This window comes from Mytilus californianus, unplaced genomic scaffold (assembly GCF_021869535.1).
Source record: "Mytilus californianus isolate M0D057914Y unplaced genomic scaffold, xbMytCali1.0.p SCAF_6, whole genome shotgun sequence".
NCBI classification, from domain to species: Eukaryota; Metazoa; Mollusca; class Bivalvia; order Mytilida; family Mytilidae; genus Mytilus; species Mytilus californianus.
In genome coordinates, this window is record NW_026262712.1 from 39435489 (window position 1) to 39450231 (window position 14743).

A 14743-nucleotide genomic window follows, 5' to 3' on the forward strand; every position below is an offset into this window, starting at 1 on the left:
ACAAATAAAGGCAACAGTAGTATACCGCTGTTCAAAAGTCATAAATCAATTGAGAGAAAACAAATCCTGGTTACAAACTAAAACCGAGGGAAACACATCAACTATAAGAGGAAAACAAAGGAAAAACAGTAACACTGAAGTGCAACAAAAACAAAAACTAAAACAAACGCAAACATACATAGAAACGAACTATTTGATAACAACTGCCATATTCCTGAGTTGGTACAGGACAAACTATTTGTAAATGAAAACCATACAATAAAACACCTGTCTGAAATAAAATAGAATCTATAAAATATTTCCAAAAATAAAAATATAGAAAACGTAACAAAATGTTATTGAACCAGATGCGTAAGATGCATTTTCACATATAAACTGTTATTGTCGTAGCCACAATTCCTTCCTCTTTTCCTTGAATCTGACATCAGCGAACAGCACTTTCCTCCGAATTTGTACTGACCATGAGCAATACGAATTGAGCTACATGTCTGGACCTTTTATAGCTGACTATATGGTATGGGTTTTTCTCATTGTAGACCTATAATTTCTTACAAACACGTATTTTGAACACTCGTGGATAGTTGTCTCATTGCCAATCATACCGGAACTCCGTATTTTCATATCATGCATATCTGGGAGCCAGTAGAAAAATAAGAGGGTTGGTTTTTGCATGGCCCAGCCATATTTACAGAGTGACCTATACAGAGTGCAGTAAAAAGTGTAAATTCAGAAATTTATGAGATATTCTATGTTGCAAAAATTGTGACGATATAGGTCATAAAGATATAAACTCGTACTTTGAGTATGATGGCATTATTCGTATGCAGCATTTCCTACAGTCGAAATGATTGATATTGCATTTCTGTCCGTTGTTCAACTATCGCAATAACCTATTTTTATATTCGACAGGATACCTACTCTGTGGTAGGACATCCTGGTACTCGGTCAAGTAAGAGCAACGTAAAGATTTAAAACAAAGCTTTCAATCGGTACAATTTTTGGGGGGAACATTAACTGTTTTATGTTTTCTATACACGCGACAAAATCATCGAAGGAAATTAAACTTTCCCCCCAAATTGCACCGATTATATATTTGATTTTACTTCTTTTGGTTGCTCTTACTTGACCGAGTACCAGGATGTCCTACCACAAAGTAGGTAACCTGTCGAAAAATTATATAATCCGGAGTCAAAAGTCGGTAATATGAAAACATTTATTATAAATGCACCCAAATACATTTCTAAATTTACAGGTTTATTGTAACATGTGTAACTACTTCCTTGTACCAAACATACATTTGTTAAATTTCGAAATATATATTTTTTTCAAGATATTAGTCTATGTTAGAAATGGAATTTTGTAAATGATACTCACTTGAAACGAACTTTGAAAACCACTTTGATTTTTACACACTTTATATTTTAACCGTGTGCGCGTAGTTGTAACTAAAATAAATCTACCTACATGTACGATCTTACGATCTACATGTACCTTATGAACTTGCAACGTTTGTTAAATATATAAACAGTTATCTCATTGTAATTTCTTACTGATATGTTTATTTTATTTTTAATTAAACATGTTAAAGCTTTTGTAATCTTTTTCTTTCACCTGTTCATGTGTGTACATGGTGTACTATGCGTCGTTCCACCTTCAAACTGTATGTTATACAAAGAACGATGTGCATAGTAGTGAATATTTATAAATGATGAATATACACTTATGTATTACATTGTAGTACGTTGCAAATATAGTCTATGGATACTTTATGTGTGTGTGCTTTTTTTTTTTAATGGGTAAATAACTGAACATAATGTTACAATCATGACAATTGTTACCTGTTAAAAACAGTGCTGTAAAACGACAAACACTTGTATTTCGAAACAGTCTATCGGTAAACAACATGTGTACTGATAAAACCACACTATTTTACGGAAGCCCATTTAGGACCTTCCAAAAATATAATTTGAATTCGAGATCACAAATTCAAATCGTTAATTATCACGAATTGTATAATTCGTTATCACAGATTCAATTTGTGATAACGTAATATCGAAAAAGTAATATAACAATGTTGTTACTATTTTCAATCATTCTAAGGGCAACAGCTCCAACAACATAAACAAAAATGTTCCCCAATAAATCTAATTTTTCAAACATATGTTCCAAATTGTTCTACTTAGAAGATGCAGTTCCTGTGTTTGGCGTTAAAACATTAATTTCCATCATCATCAGATTATCAATTTCAATAACAAAGAAATATAAATACCAAAACACTTGGAAATCATGGCACATTTAATTATACTTTCAATTTCTAAATAAGCCCGATTTGGACCTTCTAGAAATCTGGGATCATAATTAAAAACCTACATACATGTTTAGATTCATTATATCAAAGAACCCCAAGAATTCATTTTTATGATGAAATCAAACAAAATTTAATTTTGGAACCTTTGGACATCAATGTGGACCAATTTAAACACGGGGCGAAAAATCCAGAATCTAAATACACGGTTAGATTCAGCATATTCAAGAACCCCGGGAATTCTTTTTTTTTTTTTTAAATCAAACAGCTACGATAGACTCTTCACTATAAGTCAAGTTCACCATTGATCCAAAAAGTGTAACAAAATTTCATAGAAATTATATTATTTGTCTCCAACATAAAAAACCTAAGCAAACCACACTAACTGAATCAATTAAGATATATCGAGAGACAATTATATATTGAGGGTGTTCAAACTATAGAACGGCACATGGAAGCTATGGATTTTTTTTCAATATATTAGGATTAGTGTAGGCCCGACGTGTTCAAATGTGAAACAATCTATATAATAAAACAAAAACAACTGTAATTTTTGACAAAACAACAACCTAAATATAAATATGACAGACAGCTATCAGCGACAACCACTTAAGTATGAGATTCACTTATTGTCGAGTATCGAGTTGCGAGTTACAAAAGTCGAGTTGCGAGTTACGAATGTCAAGATGCGAGAAAATAACCATACTTTGTGTAGTGATTATGTAAGCAATCCATTCATTTTTTTAACGAGACTCAGATGAAGTCCAAACAACAAAAAGAATCAACAATACTGTATACAATTCTATAAGCAATCATCATTCAAAAGTGTTAAAGAGGTACACCAAAAAGTTAAAAAAATTTTCCCCATTTTCACGCAACTCGACTTTCGTAACTCGCAACTCGACCTTCGTAACTCGCATCTCGACCTTCGTAACTCGCAACTCGACTTTCGTAACTCGCAACTCGACTTTCGTAACTCGCAACTCGACTTTCGTAACTCACAACTCGACTTTCGTAACTCGCAACTCGACTTTTGTAACTCGCAACTCGGCTTTTTCATCTCGCAGTTTGCAACTCGACGATAAGAAACCCTTAAGATTCACTTGTTGTCGAGTTTAGTTTAAACATATTTTATTTGCTTAAATATGCAAAAGGGATGAGACACAAGTTAATCAAACTTATGAAGTCTTCTCCCATGAACAATTTATAACAATAGAATTTTTTACAAAGCATGCATGCAAACAATACATTGTATATATTGGATATGTAAAAGATGATGTGTGATGATGTGAATGGTTGTACACAATATACATGTATATGCACTTTAGTGTGCTGTATTACACAATTAGAAACCTCTTTGACTCTTTAATAAACTCATATACATTCTTTAAAATTCTTTCATTTTCATCATTAGTTAATGACGAATCACCGGAGGTTAAGATGTTCAAATTTAATAGAGAGTTCTCTGGTAACCAGTTCAGATTATTAGATAGTTTGATTCTTATATTCGTATAATTAGGACATTCAAAAAAGAAGTGAAATGAATCTTCACGCTTAGCACCACAGCTACAAGACGGATCTGAAATTATATTAACTCTGTTAAGATCATAATTCAAAAACGAGGCTGAGCATCTAAGTTGAGTCAAAATGATGTTGAGTTTACGATTGCCAAATTTATAATGTTTGGGTACTTGGGCTTTTGAATTCAGTTTAAGATTTTTTAATTCAGTTTTGAATTTACCTAAAGAGTCAATGTTGCGGGTCAGCACATTAAGGTTATTCCACAGTCGTATAGTTGAAGGTATGAAGGATTCTTGGGTCAATGAAAGTCTACAAAAAGGGTATATTATATCATTCCCATTACGTAAGGGGTAAACAGCTGTACTTTGGATTGTTGGTGGAATTAAATTGCAAAGATAGGCTGGTGCATTATTATGTTGAATATTATAAAATAATTGTAACTTCCTCCTTTCTCTTCGTTCAGCTAGAGTTTCCCAACCAATCTCATCATAAATAATTCTACTACTAGTAAAAATAGGAAGACCTGTTACAATTCTGGCTGCCTCAAGCTGCAGCTGCTCTAATTTGTTACAATAACCCACACCCATATTATCCCAAACTTCACAGGCGTATTCGAGTAAAGGTCTTATGAAAGTCAAGTATAGCTTTTCTAAGTTATTTCTACTTAATCTGTACTTTAGTTTTCTAAGTACATTCAAATGTTTCGATACATTTTTTATGATACTTTCCACATGAGTGTTCCATTTAGCATCTCTACTAAATGTAACACCCAAGTGTTTATGAAAATCTGTAACTTTAATATTCTTACCATTGAATTTGAAATTCATTTCCGGAGTTTCAATGTATGAAAACAACATAATTTCTGTTTTTTCTGGGTTAAAGGACATCAGCCATTTCTTAGACCAATCGCTCAGCTCACTCAGGTCGTGACTGATCACTGATTTTATTTGTGACGTGTCACGACTAGAGTAGCTGAGAGATGTGTCATCTGCAAATAATCTACATAAAGATATCAAATTTTCAGCAATATCATTAATATAAATAATGAAGCGGTCCCAAAATAGAACCCTGTGGGACACCAGCTGAAATACTGCAAAGCTCTGACGACGATTGTTTAATAACAACTCGCTGTTGTCTGTTGTTCACGTAACTTTTAAACCAATTCAATAATTTCCCGTCCACACCGTATGACTTCATTTTATATAGCAATCCTTGATGCCAAACTTTATCAAAAGCTTTAGAAAAGTCACAGAAAACGAAACAGCTAATTTCTTTATTTTCTAGTGAATTAAAAATACAGTTGTAAATTTCTAAAAGCTGGTGAACTGTTGAACATTTTGGAAGAAAACCAGACTGGTATTCATATAATAACTTATTTCTATGTAGGTGATTGAAGACATGTTTATAAACAACTCGCTCCATTATTTTCCCTACACAACTTATAAGCGATATGGGCCTATAGTTAGATGGTAACGAACTATCTCCCTTTTTAAAAAAAGCAATTACATTTGCAGTCTTCCAGCTGGTGGGATATTTACATTGTTGTAGGGATTTATTAAATATCATTTTTAAAGGAATTGCTATTTTTTCAGGACACATTTTCAGCATTTTATGACTTATGACATCTGGACCAGATGCCTTATTACGATCTAAAATTTTAATCATATCAACTATTTCATATTTTTCAATTACTAAATCATTTAAAATAATATTGGTTCTTGGTTCAACTTCAGGGATGGGAACACCTTCCTCCTCTAGGGAAGAAATTAGACTAAAATATTTATTCAACAGATTACATTTCTCGTCGTCTCCGTACACTACATCTTCCATACTTTCATCGTGATAATATTATTAAGTGGTGGTAAATCACCAGAACCCTTATTGGATTTAATAAGCATTTTCATTATCTTCCAATAAGTTTTGGTGTTAGCCACGTTATTTAAGATGATATTATCCAAGCTTCTTTCAAATTTTTCTTTTTCAGCTTTTTTCAAATTATTTACTTTATTCCTCTGCTTTTTGTATTTATTAATGTCAGAATCTTTTTTAGTTTTTAAGGCTTTTTTACGAAATCGATCTCTTCTGCGGATTTCTTTCCTTACATTGTAACTCGTTGTCAAACCATGGTCTGTCATTGTTTCGTATATAAACATGTCGAGTTGGGATGCTCTGCCTTGCGATGTCAATGATTTTTTGAGTAAATGTATTGCACATCTTGTCGACATCCTCAACATCAGAAAAAAAGTGCATCCCAACTGACAGAATCAAGTCCGGAAGAAAATTTTTTTAAATCTGCTTTATCGTACAACCAAATTTCTCTTTTGAATGATTTGGATGCAAATCTCGGACATTCTAAAAATGTTAAAGAAGCATCGTGATCACTTATTTCCGACGGTAATTTAAGTACGTCGGCAACAGAATATTTAATTGTGTCGCTGATTATTATCGGGTCTAGTAATGTGCTACTGTGTCCAGTCACCCTTGTCGGTTTATTTATTACATTTTCTAAATTAAAAAGATTCATTGTATCATATAATTTATTATTATGGATTGAAAATAAATCAGAGTTCAAATCTCCTGTTATCACAATATTCTCGCTTAGTTGGTAACTCAATCCCAGCGAATAATTAAGTCTTGTCCAATAGTCATTGTCCGTCCACTCAGGCCTATAAGTACAACAAAGAAGAAATGACTGACCTTTGCCTTTAATCTCTACCCATATTGTCTCATCAATGTGGTTTTCGAGTTCACCTTTACGTACGACGGCTATATCATCCTTTACATAGATGACAATGCCTCCGCCGGCACTGTTACGATCCTTTCGATTATATTCTTTGAAGATGAAGAAAGCTGCAAATCGTCAATGTTAACACTTGGATCCAAATGAGTTTCAGTTATAGTTAATATATCAAATTCGTCAGTAAAGTTTTGGAGAAAATTAAGCTTCTTTCGTAGACTACGTATGTTTATGTTACATATGGATAGTGAGGTTTCATTTATACTAGTAGAGTCAGTTATAATATCTGTATTCGGACCTGGATTAGTCTCAATATTTCCTATAATTAGGATGACATTTAAAACAAATAGCAGAAAAACAATATCTATATTCGGATTTAAGCTCTGAAGAAGTGAGAGAGAGACGACGAGTAACGAGCATCTGAAATTGGTAAGTAATATTTCTTTTAAAGAGCTATCACTAGTTCGTGAGTTAAAGCTGCCGAGTCTAAAAGTGCATCTACATATTAAGTTAAATATCCCGATAGCTGCCCTATATTGTTCTATACAATTACCCATTGGGTTTTATCATAGAAATCATAATGCATATAATAAGGCAGCAAAACGAAATATATAAATCACAACAACCACACGCTTCATCACATACAGTCATTCATGGATATACAAATGTATGACTGAGGAAAAATTCAAAAAAGACAAATAAAAGAAAAATATACAAAACAAAAGAAACAAGGTTTGGAATATGAGAGAAAGCATTTGTATTTGAAATGGGGAATGATTTACTACTTGAAGACTTCGAACTTTTTTTTAAAAAGCATTATACTGATATGTTGTTACGTGTAAAATCATATGGTTATGGAAGTTTACACTTCTTACCTAATTGCATTTAAGGATTATTGAGTGATTGAGAAGAATTTATTAGTTCTAAATAAAATATTAAAAAAAGTTAAATAAGTAGAAAAAGGAAACACCTATAAACTCAACATTTATGCATAGAGCCACGCACGATGAAAACAAATACTACAAGTGACATCAATACAAGTCGAGTATCGAGTTGCAAGTTACAAAAGTCGAGTTGCGACCTGTGTTGTTTTTAATTTTTATAAATGATCTTCCTTTGTCTAATCCTAATCATAACACCGATTTATTTGCTGATGATCGCACCATATCAGTCATTGGACAAAACAAAAGTTGTATCAGTCACAAACTTAATACGGTTTTACAAGATATTTTTCGCTGGTGTGATGATAATAAAATGGCTGTAAATGTATCTAAAACAAAGGCTATATGTATTGGCTCTAAACAGAAGCTTTCAGTTACATCAAATGAAAACATTAATATTGCTATGAATGGACAACAAATTAAAGAAAGTACATGTGAAAAGGTTCTAGGTATTTTTGTTGATGCATCTCTGTCTTGGTCTTCTCATATTAATTATATCATAAAAAGGGTTAACTCTTCTTTAGCTTTACTAAAAAGGACAAAGAAATATTTAAATCACAAAGCTAAAGAAATGTTCTATAACGCTTACGTTTTACCTCACTTAGATTACTGTTGTTCAATATGGGGAAACTGTAATAACTTTCTTTTAGATAGTTTACTAAAACTGCAAAAGAGGGCAGCAAGAATAATTTTAGACGAACATGATTGCACCAAACCTTCAAGCGAATTATTTCACGAATGTAACATTGTGCCGATTACACAAAGAATACATTATCATAAATCATTACTAATGTCACTACAAAAGTCTAAAAGTCTGAAAAGACCAGTTTTTGTCTTAATTTGCATGAACTTTTACTCGACATTCTCCAAAAGTATGACTTGTGTCTTTATTTTCTTGACAAATTCTCATTTATATTAAATTTGTATTAAATTTACTCGACATATTCTCGACATTCTGAATATGGTCTTAAAATTTCTTGACAAATTCTTGACATTTGAATACTGTCTTGAAATTTCTCGACATATTCTCGACATTCTTATTTTTTCTCAGTATGGCTTGACATATTCTGAACATTTTGAATCGTGTCTTAAATTTACTTGACAGTTCTGAGTTTTACAAATCATGACCAATATTCATGATATAACTTTAATCTTTATTTCTCTTTATATGATATACTGTTGTTTCAAGTTACACTTCTTTACAACAAAAATAAAAGTTGGGCATATAAAATAATTGAAAATTTGGGTATATAAATATTTTTACAAATGCAAATATGGCTATGAAATCTAAAGTATAAAATAATTCAAATGTGGGTGTGTTGATATAAAACAATTTCAATGTGGGTTTTTAAATAATTACAAATTTTGATTCCTAAATCTTATAAATTAAATGATTCAAACCAATCATACTGTAGACATATTTCATTCTACATTCATAATATTCAATGTTGATATGGTAAATAATTATTATACCAAAATGTGGTGTATATAAATAGCAAATTATGATGATATACAAATCATTCATTTAACAGAAGAAAAATTTGTGTAATGTCATCTGTTGGAATATATTAAGTATTACACATGGACAGGATGTTCCCCATAAAATTAAGGTATTCCACACCCCAGAGTACATGCAACTGTCAAATAGAAGTTATTGCTTTACCTGTAATCAGCCATACAACTTATCAGTTGACCGACCATGCCACTACAATTTAAAAAGTTTGTTGATAGATGAAAATGAAAATTATCATTTTGATGAAAAAAAATTGAATTGAAATGGATTTTCTTCATCAAAATTATGAAGTTAATTATTTTAACATAAAAACCAAGTTGAATAATTCCCAAAGATTAAAAGAAAATTATTATCTACTCCAGGAATAATAAAAAAATGTATTTATAATGATTCCCATCAATGATTTTTATAGAAATCATCGGTCTTATGAAATGGTTCTCAAACAGACATGCATAATATAGATCTAAACATTTTTTTCTTTTCAGGAACGAGTTATCACAAATATTAAACACTCAAATTTGAATAAAAAATGTTTTTGGGTTGTTCTAAAAAATGAATAAGGTTTTTGAATCAAGATGGGAACAAATTCTTTGACCTAAACGAAAGCCCCCCACCCCCTCTTTTTTTAGCCACACAAACCCAAAAGATGAACTGTGGGGTCCAAAAGAGATACAAGACACCTATTTTAGTAAAGCAAATTTGACTGGCAGTTTTGCGAACGGCAAAAATCTAAATGCTGTTTGTCAATACCTTCGACTTATATTCCAAGTGAAAACAATTACTTAAATGTTTAATAAAAATAAATCAAAATTAAACTACATGCATGGGGGATTATTCAGGGTATTTCAACTTAGTTGCACCAAAAGGGTATCTTACTATACCAAATTAATCCTTGATTCTTCAAAGTTTAGTTTAGTCATAATTAAAAGGAGTATATAACAGCAATAGAATGTCATCAACAGTGCAGAATAAGTCTGTTCACATTTCAGGCGAAATTTATACTGTTGAGATAGTGTCAAGACATATTTAAGACTGTCAAGAATGTGTCGAGACATATTCAGACATTATTTAGAATGTCAAGAATATGTCGAGACATATTCAGACATTATTAAGAATGTCAAGAATATGTCAAGACAGATCGAGACAAATTTAAGACAGTCAAGAATTGGTCGAGACTAATCCAGACTCTTATCAGATGATACAGGAAGTGTCGAGAAATTTTAAGACAATGTTCATACTGTCAAGACACTTGTCAAGAAAAATCAAGAACCTTATTAGACAAATTCATACTATGTCAAGAATTTTTAAAAATTATTCAGACAAATTAAGAATGTCGAGTAAAAATTCATGCAAATTCAGACAAAAACTGGTCTTTTCAGACTTTTTGACTTTTGTTGTGTGTATAAGGCAAAATATGGCTTAGCTCCAGAATATATGTCCAGTCTTATTTTATCAGCTTCTGCAAACCAAAAATACAATACGAGATTTTCGTCCTCAGATAATTTTATAATTCCAAAACCAAATACAGAGTTGTATAAGTCTGGTTTCTCGTACAATGGACCAAAAGTATGGAATGCTCTTCCTAATTCAATTAAAAAATCAAACACAGTATTAGAATTTAAACATAACTACAAATATATGTACTTTTAACATTACCATGATATTTGTACTGTAATGCCATATATAATAATTGTTTATTGTATTTAAATTGTATTACATCTTCATTTATCATTATTATTGAATATGTATTGTTTATTTTTAATGTAATTATTATTGTATTAAGAGAGCCTTATTGAAAATTGGTGTAATCCAAATGAGTTACTCTCTCTAAATAAAGATATTATTATTATTATTATTAAAGTCGAGTTGCGAGTTACGAAAGTCGAGTTGCGAGTTACGAAAGTCGAGTTGCGAGTTACGAAAGTCGAGTTGCGAGTTACAAATGTCGAGTTGCGAGTTACGAAAGTCGATTTGCGAGTTACGAAAGTCGAGTTGCGAGTTACAAATGTCGAGTTGCGAGTTACGAAAGTAGAGTTGTGAGTTACGAAGGTCGAGTTGCGAGTAACGAAAGTCGAGTTGCGAGTTACAAATGTTTTAAAGATATTATTATTATTATTATTATTATTAAAGTCGAGTTGCGAGTTACGAAAGTCGAGTTGCGAGTTACAAATGTCGAGTTGCGAGTTACGAAAGTCGATTTGCGAGTTACGAAAGTCGAGTTGCGAGTTACAAATGTCGAGTTGCGAGTTACGAAAGTAGAGTTGTGAGTTTGATCTTCTCAATCATGAACTGCTTATTCAAAAACTAAACAAATACAAATTGGCTTATACTTCGCTACGATGGTTTACATCATATTTGGCTGACAGATATCAGATGGTATCTATTTCAAATACATTTTCAGACTTACAAAAACAAAAAAACGGGTGTACCTCAAGGATCCGTTTTAGGACCTGTGTTGTTTTTAATTTTTATAAATGATCTTCTTTTGTCTAATCCTAATCATAACACCGATTTATTTGCTGATGATAGCACCATATCAGTCATTGGACAAAACACAAGTTGTATCAGTCATAAACTTAATACGGTTTTACAAGATATTTTTCGCTGGTGTGATGACAATAAAATGACTGTAAATGTATCTAAAACGAAGGCTATATGTATTGGCTCTAAACAGAAGCTTTCAGCTACTTCAAATGAAAACATTAATATTGCTATGAATGGACAACAAATTAAAGAAAGTACATGTGAAAAGGTTCTAGGTATTTTTGTTGATGCATCTCTGTCTTGGTCTTCTCATATTGATTATATCATAAAAAAGGTTAACTCTTCTTTAGCTTTACTAAAAAGGATAAAGAAATATTTAAATCACAAAGCTAGACAAATGTTCTATAACGCTTACGTTTTACCTCACTTAGATTATTGTTGTTCAATATGGGGAAACTGTAATAACTTTCTATTAGATAGTTTATTAAAACTGCAAAAGAGGGCAGCAAGAATAATTTTAGACGAACATGATTACACCAAACCTTCAAGCGAATTATTTCACGAATGTAACATTGTGCCGATTACACAAAGAATACATTATCATAAATCATTACTAATGTATAAGGCAAAACATGGCTAAGCTCCAGAATATATGTCCAGTCTTATTGTATCAGCTTCTGCAAACCAAAAATACAATACGAGATTTTCGTCCTCAGATAATTTTATGATTCCAAAACCAAATACAGAGTTGTATAAGTCTAGTTTCTCGTAAAATGGACCAAAAGTATGGAATGCTCTTCCTGATTCAATTAAAAAATCAAACACAGTATTAGAATTTAAACATAACTACAAATCTATGTACTTTTAACATTACCATGATATTTGTACTGTAATGCCATATATAATAATTGTTTATTGTACTTAAATTGTATTACATCTTTATTTATCATTATTATTGAATATGTATTGTTTATTTTTAATGTAATTATTATTGTATTAAGAGAGCCTTATTGAAAATTGGTGTAATCCAAATGAGTTACTCTCTCTAAATAAAGATATTATTATTATTATTATTGTTACGAAAGTCGAGTTGCGAGTTACGAAAGTCGAGTTGCGAGTTACGAAAGTCGAGTTGCGAGTTACAAATGTCGAGTTGCGAGTTACGAAAGTCGAGTTGCGAGTTACAAAAGTCGAGTTGCGAGTTACGAAAGTCGAGTTGCGAGTTACAAAATTAGATTTGCGTGAAAATGGGGAAAACTATTTAAATTTTTTGGTGTACCTCTTTAACATTTTTGAATGATGATTGCTTATAGAATTGTATTGTATTGTTGATTCTTTTTGTTGTTTGGACTTCATCTGAGTCTCGTGTAAAAAAAAAATGAATGGATTGCTTACATAATTACTACGCAAAGTATGGTTATTTTCTGAAGAAACAGATAGCCTTTTGAAATACAGCGGATGGCTTGTATTCTAATTATTATTAAATTTCATAGCTATCACCGTCATATTAAACGTAAAGGGAGATAGCAACTAAACTATAGTACATATATGTAAAAGACTCTTCTGCAGATTTCGTTAAGAGTGGACTCTTTGTGGCAGCTGCAGAGGCAATATTTGTTAGGGACCTTAAAATCTATTCTTTGGCAGTGACACTCAAAATTGTGGACGTTTAAGTTATATATGTCTACATTGGCAAGAGGTGAAGGGGGAAGGTTGAGCGCTCATAATACCTGTTTAACCCCGCCGCATTTTTGCGTCTGTCCTAAGTCAGGAACCTCTAGCCTTCGGTGGTCTTGTATATGTTTTAATTATGGTTCATCTACATGTTTTGGAGCATAGAATGGCGTCCATATTATTGATATAGTGTACATTGTGTTTCGGGGCCTACTAGGGGCTGCCTCTGGGTGTGGGATTTCTCGCTGTGTTGAAGACCCATTGGTGGCCTTGGGTTGACTTGTATATTGTGGTTAGGTTGTTGTCTCTTTGACACATTCCCCGTTTCAATTCTTTATTATATACATGTAGCTGTCAAAGATACTTTTGTAAAAGAAGCAATATTGGAATATGTAACTTCTTTCTAAAAAACGGGTTAATCATAACCAATATAAAAAAGATGTGGTATGATTGCCAATGAGACAACTCTCCACAAGAGACCAAATGACACAGAAATTAACAACTATAGGTCACCGTACGGCCTTCAACAATGAGCAAAGCCCATACCGCACAGTCAGCTATAAAAGGCCCCGAAATGTTGAATGTCTGAAAGTACCTAACAGCCGCGTTTGCCCATTCTCCAGGACCCAACACATCGTGTTTCTGCAGTACAGAATAGGACAATATTCCGTGGCTCATATGAAGGGTGGGTGCTTCATCAGGGGTCCTGACCCAATCCTTCATGTTGTACTAAGCTTTAACTATCGAGCTAGTAAATATTTCTTTTCAACATGTAGATTATAGGACATTGTCCTTTTTAGTACCTTCCCGTGTATCGCTTCAATTGTAATTGATGTCAATCCGTATTTCCTGTTCTCAGGGACTCACACTTGATAAGTGTTTCTGCAAGGCATTCTTAAGTCTCGCCATTGTCAAAAATTTGCTGACACGTGTTTATTTATGAGTTTGAAAAAACCAGAGCTAAAAGAATCTCTGGTAACCTAGTTCGATTATTTCATTCATATTATGAATAAGACAGGAAGGAACAAGCTAAAATTAAAGAAAAGTAGAAAGATCGACAGTTCACATCCACCCATTAAACCAAGAAGCACTCGCGATCGCTGCTAATGAAATGAACGATAGTGACTTCGATGATCTGGACCTAACATGACAGTACCGGACCACCACCCATAGATATTGCTTTTGAAGCTGTTAACCGAATAGAAGAGGTAATGAACCAGAGACTCTGCATAGCAAACGTCAGGGAAGGAATGGTGTACGGCAAAATATCAAATAATATGCCGCCCTTCTGTCACATGAATATGAGATGCACCCCTGATCTGGGCAATGTTGAAATGGACAATTTGTTTAGGGATCAAATGAAGAACATCACAGAAGAAACAAGAAATACTTTCACGGACAGAATTATCCGAACATTAGACGGTTTCCTGGAAAAAAAAGGAAGCAATAACAACTATAAGAAGAGAGGCGAAGGAAAAAATTGAAATTACAAGTAAAAGTGCAGGTACAGCAAGATCAATAATGTACAAAAAATTAGGAGAACTGAAAGACCATAATGACAGTAAGCT

At 32.5% G+C, this 14743-nt stretch overlaps 1 protein-coding gene across 2 annotated transcripts in view; it reads right to left on the bottom strand.

The window, feature by feature from the left end:
• The window catches only part of LOC127706394 (sulfotransferase 1B1-like), a 262668-nt gene extending 260759 nt beyond the window's left edge, over positions 1 to 1909 (bottom strand). The window contains exon 1 of one of the 2 annotated variants that reach the window (XM_052210977.1): positions 1839 to 1909. The gene's annotated coding sequence lies outside the window, so the exon portion shown is untranslated. Of the gene's footprint in view, positions 1 to 1374; positions 1434 to 1838 lie in introns of those variants that run through there. The other variant, XM_052210974.1, reaches the window with a different exon arrangement.
• Between the last annotated feature and the right edge of the window lie 12834 nt (positions 1910 to 14743).